Below are 12,341 nucleotides of genomic sequence, written 5' to 3' on the forward strand. Positions count from 1 at the left end.
GTAAAAAAAAAAAATAAGTGTAAATTCATCAGGTAAATTATATAAATTTTAGATTGATAAAAATATAACTTAAGGTATTTATATAGATTGTGTCGGAGCGTCAACCAGTCGAGGTTTCACAAAGCGAACCAATGTGCGCAAAGCATCGGAAGTGAAATCAATGTGAAATATTTTAAAAATAATCCAAACATTTGATTCTAAAGAAAAATTTATTTAGTTCGCCGAAGAACAAGGTTTGATTATAAAATCTAAAATTTGCCGTACTCATAAAGGGCCAATGACGCTGTCATTAAATAAAAGTAGCACTGTTGGGGTATTCCGGTGCCGTAAAGGTGGTTGTCGGAACCGAACTGCGTTGGCAAGGTCGAGCGATACTTGGTTCGATAATGTGAAAATTCCACTTCCGCATCTCATCAGGAAAAACAGTTTTATCAGGGAACCAGTTTTATCTAACGCTAATATATGTGACTGGGATAATTACTGCCGTGAAGCCGTAGTATTATACCAGGCTGACCATAATAAAAATATACTTTTTTTATGTAATTAATATATATTTTTTTATTTTAGGGCGGAGAGTCGAGGGCCCCTTGGGTTCTTGGATTGGTTGAGGATGGGAGTGATGACCTTAGGCTGGAGGCATGTCCCGGCAATGTTAGGTCTGCTGAGGTGCTCATACCTTTGATAGAGGAGCACGAGGCAAAAGGCAGTATTATATGTACTGATTGCTGGAAGGCATACGACTGTCTGTCCAGTCACGGGTATGAGCACCGAAGGGTTAATCACAGTGACCCCGATAATCCGTTCGTCGCCGAGGACGAGACCCACACTCAAAGCATTGAGTCCCAGTGGCGCGTAATTAAACGTTTTTTTTTTATTAAGGACAATTATAATAATTGTGAAGATTTTTCCAATTTAATTTTTAAATATATTTGGAGAAAAAATATTGCAATTAATCATCATGATCCTTTTGTTAAATTATTAGATGCAATTAAACGTACATATAAGCCTTAAAACTTTTTTTATTATAATGGAAAATTTATTTCAGATGGTATTTGTTTCTTGCGTTTGAGTTTTTATATTAATTTTTGTTCGTTTGATAAATGTGTAATTATGGCAACACATATTATCTGTCAACAAGGAATACTTTGTTATTGTGCATGGAATGAAAGTTGTGTAAAATACAAAATGCTTATTTTAAGCAAATAACTAAATAATTAGTGAAATAGAATATGTAGAAACAATGGAGGGCAGTGTAAGTGCATTAAAATTGCATAATATGAAATAAATAATTACTAGAAATTTGCAAAATTTTCAACTTAAAATGCAACCATACTACTTTTAACCCCGAAATCGTAGGATGGTATACTAAAGTTTCCCCAAAAATTTCCTACAGTGTAAAAAAATTTTACACACATACATTTGCTGTGCCAAATGGAAAGTAAAATTTTGATATTTTAAATTCAAAGCAAACGAAATTGGGACTGAGATTAATTTATGGTCGTTATCTGAAAACAGCTTTTATATTTCTGACTGTTGGCCAAGAAGTGCTTAGAACCATGCCCAATCATAGAAACTAAAAGGCCGATCTGGTAGAGGTAACTATGTAGTTTATTAAACTTACTTTGCCTTCAGTACAACGTAATCTTTTTTGATCTGTCTCTCTCTTGTTATTAGTGCAACTAGCATGTGAGGTAGCTCTTCGCACATTTGATCGACTGCGACGACCTAACTATCGGCATCGCAAATTCTAATTAATCAAAGAGATTGTTGCACTTTGCGTTAAAGGGTCACGATCACAAAGGATCAACACAAAACTTGAAATGTCACTATCACGGCGGAAAAACTGAAGTTAGCTAAGTTATTTGTTATTCACCTCCTGGGAATAGACATGTTATTAGAAAGATGGAAAAATTCTAGGAAACTATTCTTTCAATAAAATTTTGGAACGTCGAAGGACATATCAAAAGAAAAAATGTTGCGAACATTTTCGTATTAATTCACCTTTTAAATATTATCTGGATTTCCACAAATAATTTAATAACAAAATTAGTCAAAGCGGTCCAGTTGCACTCTAGCTTTAGCGAGACTAACCAACAGTAATCAATTCTTATATAGCATAAGGGGCTTTTGCCTGGTAGCGAGTCTTGCAGGTATAAACCATTTTTAAATTTAGGCTGTTCACGATAAGGTGGTTATCGGGTTATGTGATTAAGTAAACAACAACAAATTGCGGTATGACAAAATAACCAACTTTGACCAACCTAGGCCCTTGTTTACAGATTATGTGGTTGTTTGCTTATTACCAGTGTTAGAAAGTCGCTGGAATTTTACTAAATGGCAGCACAAAAATAAATAAAACTATGCGAATGGCATTTCCATTTATATTTTCTTATTAGAAATTGTGCTGTTAACAGCTGTTTTTTTGTTTACAATTGCATTGTGACATTGTTCAGGGCGCAAGATGTCTGCAAATTTTATACAAAGAATTTTTTGAACCCTTAAAATTGGAATTATTTAATAAGCACATACCTGCAATAAAGTCCATTTCCTGAATAGCAGAACTTATTTTAAATTCAACTATGTTGCTTTTTAAACTTTGTTTAGGCATTTTGTAAGTAGTACCTAAATTGGTAGGATGTTCACGGAGCCTAGAGGTTATTTTTAATTTAATAAGCACATAATCCGATGACCACTTTACCGTGAACAGCGTAATTATCTTGTTTATTACAATACCTTAAACTTTAGAAATATATGTAATTGGTGTATAAAATTTATGCCGCAATTATTATGTAGTAGTCCAGAAATGTGACTTCTTATTTTTCACAGAAAAATTTTCCACATAAAAGATTTAAACAGTCCAAGAGCTCAAAACATGCGCTACATTAGCTACTTTCCCGACGGCGTTTCGCAATATGAAATAAATTTTTCAAGAGCTCAAAGCATGCGCTACATCAACCTACCTACTCTACGGCTTTGCGCAAATGATTGTGTTATGATAACAAATGTCCACATACAGATTTGGCAGGGGCAATAGCAACAGATTTGACACTTAATATGCCATAAATTTTTTCCTGTCGATATGCCCCGCATAGGTCTGTTTCCAGCTTCCAAGTAAATGCTCAGGAGATTCTTCCTTATTTCTTGAGCTTCAATAAATTTTGACAATGCGTATTGTGAATGGTGCACATTAGATGAGAAAGAGAAAATAAACAAAGAAAATATACTTATGTTTGTAAGAATATAAATATTTTCATTGCGATTTAAGGAAAGTGGTTGATGATTGGTAAGTTTAATACAATATTTCAAAATGAACTATATGTCATAATAATGATTTTAATTAATTTAGGATGAATTTAAAGATTACTTTGATGTCCTTTCACGAAACAATTGTTAATTTCATGTTTCTTAGCAAAACTAGCGTTGCCATACTCGCATATTATTGAAAAAATTTATTAAACTTTAGTACTAGATTTCTTTAGAGCTGCATACTGGCACAAGAGAATTTACTGCAAGAAATTTGTTTGACCATTTCTTAAGCGTTTTTTATATGAAGTTTTTACATTTCTTGATAGCTGGACACTACCCTTAAAACTTGAAATGTAATTAATTCATGAATATTTGATAATATATTACAAAAATTTTGAGAAACAAAATGAAGGGCTCTTTCTACTTCCCAAAGGAGTAGGAAGTTTCGGAATAGCGGGAATTCAATACAAAATAAAATGAATTATGGAATTACCGACTTTATCCTTTTTTTATTTCTTTGAAAATATTTACTATATAGTGGATATTATACGTAATCTTTTACTATATTCATGGTAATTCCTTTTAATCAAAATGTGACACCAAAATAAAAATGACCATGCAACACGCTTTCAGTGATCCGTAGCCGAACCTCACAAACATTTGTGAAAAGGTAAACAGAAAAACTCAACTGGCAATGCTGGACTCTTTTTCCTCGAGTGTCATGTGCGCAACACAATGCTCGTGACAGACTGCAGCAGCACGACAGTGAACTGAAAACGGCGTTGTGAATCCTACTACATGAACGTTTGTGAGAGGGCAGCAACATAACAATGGCCGGCATGTACACAAAACAACGCAGTTGTCCATTTTGCATGTACACAATTTCGTTGTGGCCATATTTTGTTCAAAGTGAAATTTTTAAGCAAAAAATAAGTAAATAGGTAAATTTATTTGTTTTAAATTATCAATTGCTATTATAAATGATGTAACAGAGCTATTTTATGCTTTTATTTGTAAAATAACGTCAGGTTTGTTAGAGCTTAGAGTAATTTTACATTTTACATATTAGTGGCCTCCCCACTCTACCTCATCTCTTTATCTTCCATTCTACTGTCAACTCTACTGTCGTTGGCAAATATAGGATCAAATTGAAGTTAGCGAGAACGACAACTGTCGGCCTGCAGTCGTGTAGTCGTGCAGCTGTCAAAATAGGTCTGTCCATAAGAACGTGTGTATTTTAATATTTGACAGATGTCGTTTGCAGTCTGTCGCGAGCATTTTTTTCCACACCTCAAGAGAAGAGAATTTGGCGATAAAGAGCGACAAAAGAGTTCCGAGCGTTATCTTTGACATTGAATTACGAACTACACCCTTAAACTAATATCAGAGATTGAGAACAGCTAACCCGAACCTTGCTCAGAACTTAATCTAGCAAAAGAGATAAAATGGTGACAGAAAAATTTATATTTATATTATATGGAACAAATATTGCAGACAACATTTAAGTATTCGAAATAAACTTAGTAAATTTGTAACTGATTAAGAAGCGTTTTTGTACATAAATGTTTGAAGAGAATTCACAACAGCACTTCGATTGGTTAAACCAGAGGTGGGCATATTAGCCTTCAGTGGCATTTTGCACAGTTCGGGGGCGCGTGCACATTTTGAGGGCTAGAAGAGGGAATTGAGAGCAACGTATTCTCTCACACCTTGTTAACAAATTAGAGCGCGCGTATATATGGGTAGCTGCTCTGTGGGTAACAATTGCAAAATTGCTTAGCAATTTTAAGTTTCTTTATAACCACCATAAATCTATAAATTGTGAAACACATAATAAAAAGTATAATAAATACTTCGAAAGATGTTCTTTGGTTTCGATGAATGAACGTCTAGCCACAATCTGCATCAAAGCGAGGTTCTTCAACATATCGCTGATTTGCGCTCACGCCCCGACGGATGATAAGGACGATGTGACCAAAGATGGCTTTCATGAGTGCTTGGAGCGCACTTGTGAGAGCTGCCCCCGCCACGATGTCAAAATCGTGTTTGGCGACTTTAACGCCAGGGTAGGCAAAGAAGGTATCTTTGGCACTACGGTCGGTAAATTTAGCCTCCACGACGAAACATCCCCAAATGCGTTGAGGATGATCGACTTCGCAGGGGCCCGAAATATGGTTATCGGTAGTACTAGAWTCTAGGATATCAAAATACATCAATCTACCTGGTTGCACCGGATCGAAAAAGCACCAACCAGATCGATCATGTTGTGATAGACGGAAAACATGTCTCCAATGTTTTAGATGTGCATGCGCCGAGGTCCTAACATCGACTCGGACCACTATCTTGTTGCAGCCAAGATTCGCACCCGCCTCTGCGCAGCAAAAACGCATGCCAACAAACACAAGGAAGGTTCGACTCCTGCTCTCTGAGAGCATTCGTCAACAACTCGGTATAAGGGAACTGTGGGACGGCATTTCAAAGTCTTTTCGTACAGCTGCAACCGAAACCATTCTTTTTCGGAAAGTGCAAAAGGACAGCTGGTACGATGTGGAGTGCCGTGTCGCAGCGGAGAGAAAACAGGGTGCCTATCTCGCAACGTTACGATCGACCACAACACGTGCGGGATGGGATAGATCCCGAGAGTTGAAGAGGGAAGCGAGACGCGTTTTCAGACAGAAAAAGGAAGAGGCCGAAATTCGTGAGTACGAAGAGGTTGATAAGCTGGCCGACAGGGGTAGTGCTCGAAAATTCTACGAAAAAATGCGGCGGCTTACAGAAGGTTTCAAGACCGGAGCATACTCTTGTAGAACCCCCAAAGGTGATCTAGTCACTGATGCCCAGAGCATACTTAAATTATGGAGGGAACACTTCTCCAGCCTGCCGAATGGCAGTGAACGCACAACGCCAGGAGAGGCGAACGCGATGCCCCAATCGACGACGATGGAGCAGACGTTCCATTGCCCGACCAGGAAGAAGTTCGAATAGCAATTACCCGCCTGAAGAACAACAAAGCGGCGGGRGCCGATRGATTGCCGGCCGAGCTATTCAAACACGGCGGCGAAGAACTGCTCCTTATGCATCAGCTTCGTTGTAAAATATGGTCGGACCAAAGCGTGCCCAACTATTGGAATTTAAGTGTGCTCTGCCCAATCCACAAATAATGAGACCCCACAATCTACGCCAACTGCCGTGGGATAAGCCTCCTCAATTTCACGTATAAGGTTCTATCGAGCGTATTGTGTGAAAGATTAAAGCCCACCGTCAACAAACTGATTGGACTTTGTCAGAGTGGCTTTAGGCCTGGAAGATCAACATCCGACCATATATCCACCACGCGCCAAATGATATTGACACGTCATTGTTGACAGTCATAACTTTAAAGTAGTAGATAATTTCGTCTATCTTGGAACCATGATAAACACCACTAACAATGTCAGCCTGGAAATCCAACGAAGGATAACTCTTGCCAACAGGTGCTACTTCGGACTGAGTGGTAGTAAAGTCTTCTCTCGACGAGCAAACACCAAACTCTATAAGTCACTCATAATTCTCGTCCTGCTATATGGTGCAGAGGCTTGGACGATGACAACAACCGATGAGTTGACGTTGCGAGTTTTCGAGAGAAAAGAAAATAAAAGAGATTTATGGTTCTTTGCGCGTTGGAAGGATGAGCTGTATGAGATATATGACGCCATTCACATAGTTTAACTCTGCTATAATCGCGTAAACGGTATCTACGCCGATTAAGAAGAAGAACCAAACTGAAAAATATCACATATCAAAACCCTATATAAAAATTAGTCGGGTTTTTCTTCCTGACGCTATAACTCAAGAATGTAAGAACCGATTTCAACGGTTTTGCATTCGTTGGAAAGGTTTCGGGCTCCGTGAGGTTTATAGCAAAGAAAATTCAGGATAATTTTAAACAAAGGGGAACGGGAAAATCAAACTACTACAAAACAATATTTTAAGTAGATGGCACCGGTGTGTGATACATTCTTTGAGAGCTACTCATTTTTCTCTGCTCAATTAATTTCACGTCATAAAATGGTATTGTGTTCACTGTGAAATTTTCAAATCGATCACATGTATTGTGCAAATTTTTATTCAATTTCAACAGAAGGCATTTGTCTTTAAGGTGGTAAGTTGAACTGTGTGAATTCTGTGGATCGTGCATTTGAGGTTAAATTTACCACTCTGTCCATAGTCCAAAATGCCTAGAGGACGACGTGCGAACATCGGCCGCCGCACAAGACATGCAAGCGAAGAAAGACAAAATATAATAAGAGAAAATGCCCGATTGAAACAACGCGTGAAGACACAAAGATCATTGGCATCATACAATTGCTTGGCATTCCAATATGATCCCACTGCGAACTACAGTGATGATGAAATTTTAGATATTGGACATATGCCGATATTGCAATGCGTTGAAGTTCAAAAGCGAAACGGCTGGATTGTGCTGTGCAAGTGGAAAAGACAAACTGGATCCATTACTTACACCACCACAGCCACTGTTCGATGAAAGTGATCCCGATTCCAGAAGATTTCTCCAACACATCTTTGAATACAATAACTGCTTTCGCATGACTTCCTTTGGAGCTAATATCGTTCGAGAAGGCGGCTTCATGCCGACTTGCAAGGAAAAAGATACAACACACATAACAAATCACTCACACCAACACAATGAATTGCAACACATAACAACTACATATTCACCGCATACTACACCATCACACAATCAAAAGTTACACCGTATTCAAATATATCAATTGCATGGTTCAATGGTGCCAACACCAGATGAACCGYATCAATTTYTACAAATATATTTCATTTCGTCGATGATGGATCAGTTTAATGTGCGGTGCAATGTACAGGGAACACAACAGTTAAAGAGACGAATTATTGAACAGTTGCAAGCATTTTTTCACGCTAATAATGCTGTTGTTAATATGTTCATAAGAGCGGATTGTACCCTAACATGTGAACATGTGCGAAGATTCAATGCACCCACCGTTAAATCGCAAGACATTGTCGTTCAGCGAAGAAGTTATATCATGCATCGTGTAAACGAGACACATCGTTTTGGCAAGGGCAAGACGGATACGACATCACGTTGAAGATGGTCGATCCAATTACAAGTACAATATTCACACACTAATTATTGCTATTATTGGTTTCCATTAACAATTTATTTAATTTGGAATTTCAAGGCGTACCAACGAATAAAAATCTAAGCGCAAAGAATTACTAAGCGTATCGTATGATGATTCTTCAGCGAAATAACAACATCTTTGGTGGCTTGATGATATTGTTGACAGGGGATTTCAGGCAGACGTTGCCAGTAATTCCCCGTGGAAGGCCTGCAGATAAATTCAATGCTTGCCTGAAGGCATTACCTTTATGGAATAACGTAAAAACATTAACGCTAAACACTAATATGAGAGTTCAACTTCAAAATGATCAAAGTGTTGCATATTTTTCCAAACAATTATTAGCTGTTGGAAATGGAAAAGTCCCAGTTGATGCGACATATGGATTAATTTCTCTTACCAACGACGTTTGCCGATTTATAGACTCTCAATTAGCTCTTATTGAAAATGTGTTCTCCAACATTAGTGAGAACTATCAGTATTATGCTTGGTTAAATCAACGAGCAATTTTTGCCGCAAAGAATAATGATGTACACGCATTGAATTTCACCATTCAATCAAAAATTGCTGGCGATCTGGTGACATACAAATCCGTTGATTCCACAACAAATCCCGATGATGTAGTAAGTTATCCAACGGTTTTTGAACTCTCTGAGTTACCAGGATTTCCACCACATAACTTGCAGCTCAAAGTTGGTACAGTTATTATGATATTGCGTAATTTGAATCCACCGCAACTTTGCAACCATACTCGTCTTTTGGTAAAAAGACTTATGCCGAATATGATTGAGACAACCGTTATTAACGGAAAGTACGCAGGTGAAAATGTATGTACTCCTCGAACACCAATGATTCCGATTGATCTTCCGTTTGACTACAAATGATTGCAATTACCAGATCGCCTTGCCAGTCGCAAGGCCAATCGGTTAGTGTTTGCAGAATAAATTTATAAAATAATTGTTTTTGACATGGGCACGAGTTGCGTATTCACGAGTTGGGAAACCATCCGCTTTGTTTGTGTTAACGTCAGACCAAAAAACAAAAAATGTGGTTTACCAAAGAGCATTTCAATGAAACGGATAATTTGCGGACCCGTATAATGCTTCGATTCAGTATTTACTTTGGATTCACTTTCATTTACTTCAAGAAGTTGAACTAAATAGAACATCATTTTAGTAATTGTTCTTACAAGAAAATAACACCAATTCGTAAAAGTTCTACAAAAACAACACAAACAAAACCAAAAAATTGCGGTAATATGACTTGCATATTGATTTTACGCAAAGAAATGTACCGTTATCAATAGTTGATTCTTTGTAACTGCTTCATTCTAATGTTATTTAATATCTTTGTGTGGATATAATATTATTTTCGTTTGGAAATTAGCCGAGAGTACATCAATTTGACAATGCATAAGCAAACTTCAGTTGATGTAAAAAAATTAGTGATAAATTTTAAGAAAAAAAAAGAAAATCTTTACGCGAAATTGCTCCGAAATTGGAAAAGGCCATAATACAGGAAAAAAATATATATTGGAAAACATAAAAAGTTTGGTCTCTATGGCCGGGTGCCGAGGAAGAAACCAGAAGCGACGTTTGGAATTTTCAGAAAAATATAAAGAGAAGGACAAATCGTTACGGATTAAGGTGTTTTTTTCTGACGAAAGCAGGTTCGAAGTCTTCTTTTAGAAAAAAAAAAAACTAAAGTTTGGAGAAACAAAAATCTGGTTTTTGAACAGAAAAACATTACCTCCACTGCAAAGCATAGTGGGGGTTCGGTGGAGGTGCATGGAGGTAAGATGCAAACTTTAAAAAACCTGTTGTGTGGGAGTATGTGATTCAGTTTTCTGATCTCACTGATTCCAACATTTGATCAATATCCAAATGCACCTACGTAATAAATTTCACTCGGATATCTCACACTGACAAACAAATTTTTATCGTCCCTGTAAAACTTCACCTTAAAAATCATTGGCTGGACACCGGTTTGGACCCATAGTTTCTTAGGCAAAGTTTTTCATAATGATGCGTAGAAGATTTTTCGCATATGGGTCAAACTAGCTAATTTTCAAAATCGGAGATTTTTCGGAATTATCACGGACCACTTGACGTAGTTTGACCCATATGCGATTATTCCGTTTTATTGCTTCCCTGTAAATCGACTAGCTATAATGTACATACTGTTGTTGTAAAAAGGCATATACAAGCCAATAAATATGTACATTTATTTATAATTATAATATAAATTAATATTAAATAAAATGGTAAGGATTAAAATGAAATATAATATAAAACAATCATATTCTGTGTATTCATTTTACAGGCTCCTTCTGTTAAAAATCAGAACAATGGTCATTTTTCGGACAATGAGGATTTCATCGTTCGCTTGACACCCCCATTAACTAGCTAGTTCTCTAGTTTCAAAATGTTGTAGTTGTGCGGCAGAAAAGACTCCTGTGTTAGTTTGGAGGAATGCTGCTGAATTGACAGTGCATGATCGGATAAAAATCCAGGTCCTTTCCGGTTACGTAGCCCAACTGCATTGGAAAGGGTTTCAGCTTTCTTTTTTAACAGCTTAATTTTCAGAAAATGGGAAAAATTGGTACTTGATTTTGTAAATTCTACATTGTATTACGATTTTATTTCTATAATTAAAAATTAGAGCATTTGTTTGAATAGAGTTTCTCATTATTTTCCAATCTGCTTTCAAGTTTAAATTTTTGTCATCTTTAAGACCATAAAAGCGGCATTTGGGAGAGTAGGAATCAACTACTATAGGTAATAATTCATTTCGTATTCAAAAGGAGTTCTTCATAAATGATTTTCTAGGTCGGACAAAACGCTTGCTATTCGTCATAGATTTTGAAGAAACAATTAGCAGATGCGCCCTCGGATATAGAGAAACTTGAAATTTCCAATACATTTCAAAACTATCTGCCATTAACCAGCTTCTCACTATGATTCCTTTAATGTAATGTTTTCTAAACTATTTGATGTACGTTAATGAACTTCTTTCTCTGATCTACATATGTATATATTTGTATGGGTGTAATGCTTGAAGTTTTGCACGATTAAAATTTAGCTATGAATTGGTTTTATTGATATGAAAAATTGCCTATACAATAAAAAAGCTGATTGTTTAAATAACAATTTTTGTATTATAATTGCTGGGTTGAAATTTAAAGTAATTCCACTATAAAAGATTTAAAATATGTGAATATGTATGGAATAATAAAAGCTATATGTAATTTAGTTAGTGTTTTCTATCTCATTCTTCGGCAATCGACACGCCCAGTGGTTGAAATTTTTAACATGTAACATCTGAACTATATTTATATTTGCTGTTATGTCTTATTGTACTTTATTATAAAATATTGAAATGTTAGAGTTTGTCTCATTGGTGTATTCAGCAATAATGCTGAAATACAACAAAATTGATAAAATTAACCCTTAAACTATAGTAACCCTAAAAGCACATATTTGTAGCTTTGTATGTACTCACATAATGATATTAAATTAATCAAGCCCTCTTAGCCTTCTTATATTTTTCAAATTCAAACCACAATTTTTCCACACAAATCCAACTTTTTAGTTAGATTTTTAATTATATTGAGAAAAGTTTTGTTTGGTGTCCATTACAGTAGATGAATTACTTGTAAAAGTTCTTTGTTCTTTAGCACGAAAATGCGAACTACAATGAGTAACTGCTCTTTTCTATATAGATACCACTCATGCGCAGAGATTTCGCTGAAAACATCCCATTTTTACTTCATCGACAAAGTCCCTGCCAATAATGTGTATGATATTGAGTTATTTTATAAGGACTGTATAATGAGTAGTGTACATACAATAAATTGTACACTATTTTCAAATTTGGTCCCTGTTTTTAATCTCGTAACTGCAGTAGAGATTGAGAACCTATTATTAGGTTGCTTATAACATA

General features: G+C 36.2%; 1 protein-coding gene across 1 annotated transcript in view; it reads right to left on the minus strand.

The window, feature by feature from the left end:
• Window positions 1-12,071, minus strand: part of LOC108972325 (tau-tubulin kinase 2) — a gene marked incomplete at its 3' end in the record, with an annotated part of 206,105 nt that extends 194,034 nt beyond the window's left edge. The window contains 1 exon segment of the mRNA XM_018938860.1: window positions 11,901-12,071.
• Between the last annotated feature and the right edge of the window lie 270 nt (window positions 12,072-12,341).

This window comes from Bactrocera latifrons, unplaced genomic scaffold, assembly GCF_001853355.1.
Source record: "Bactrocera latifrons isolate USDA-ARS-PBARC rearing strain unplaced genomic scaffold, ASM185335v1 scaffold_392, whole genome shotgun sequence".
NCBI classification, from domain to species: Eukaryota; Metazoa; Arthropoda; class Insecta; order Diptera; family Tephritidae; genus Bactrocera; species Bactrocera latifrons.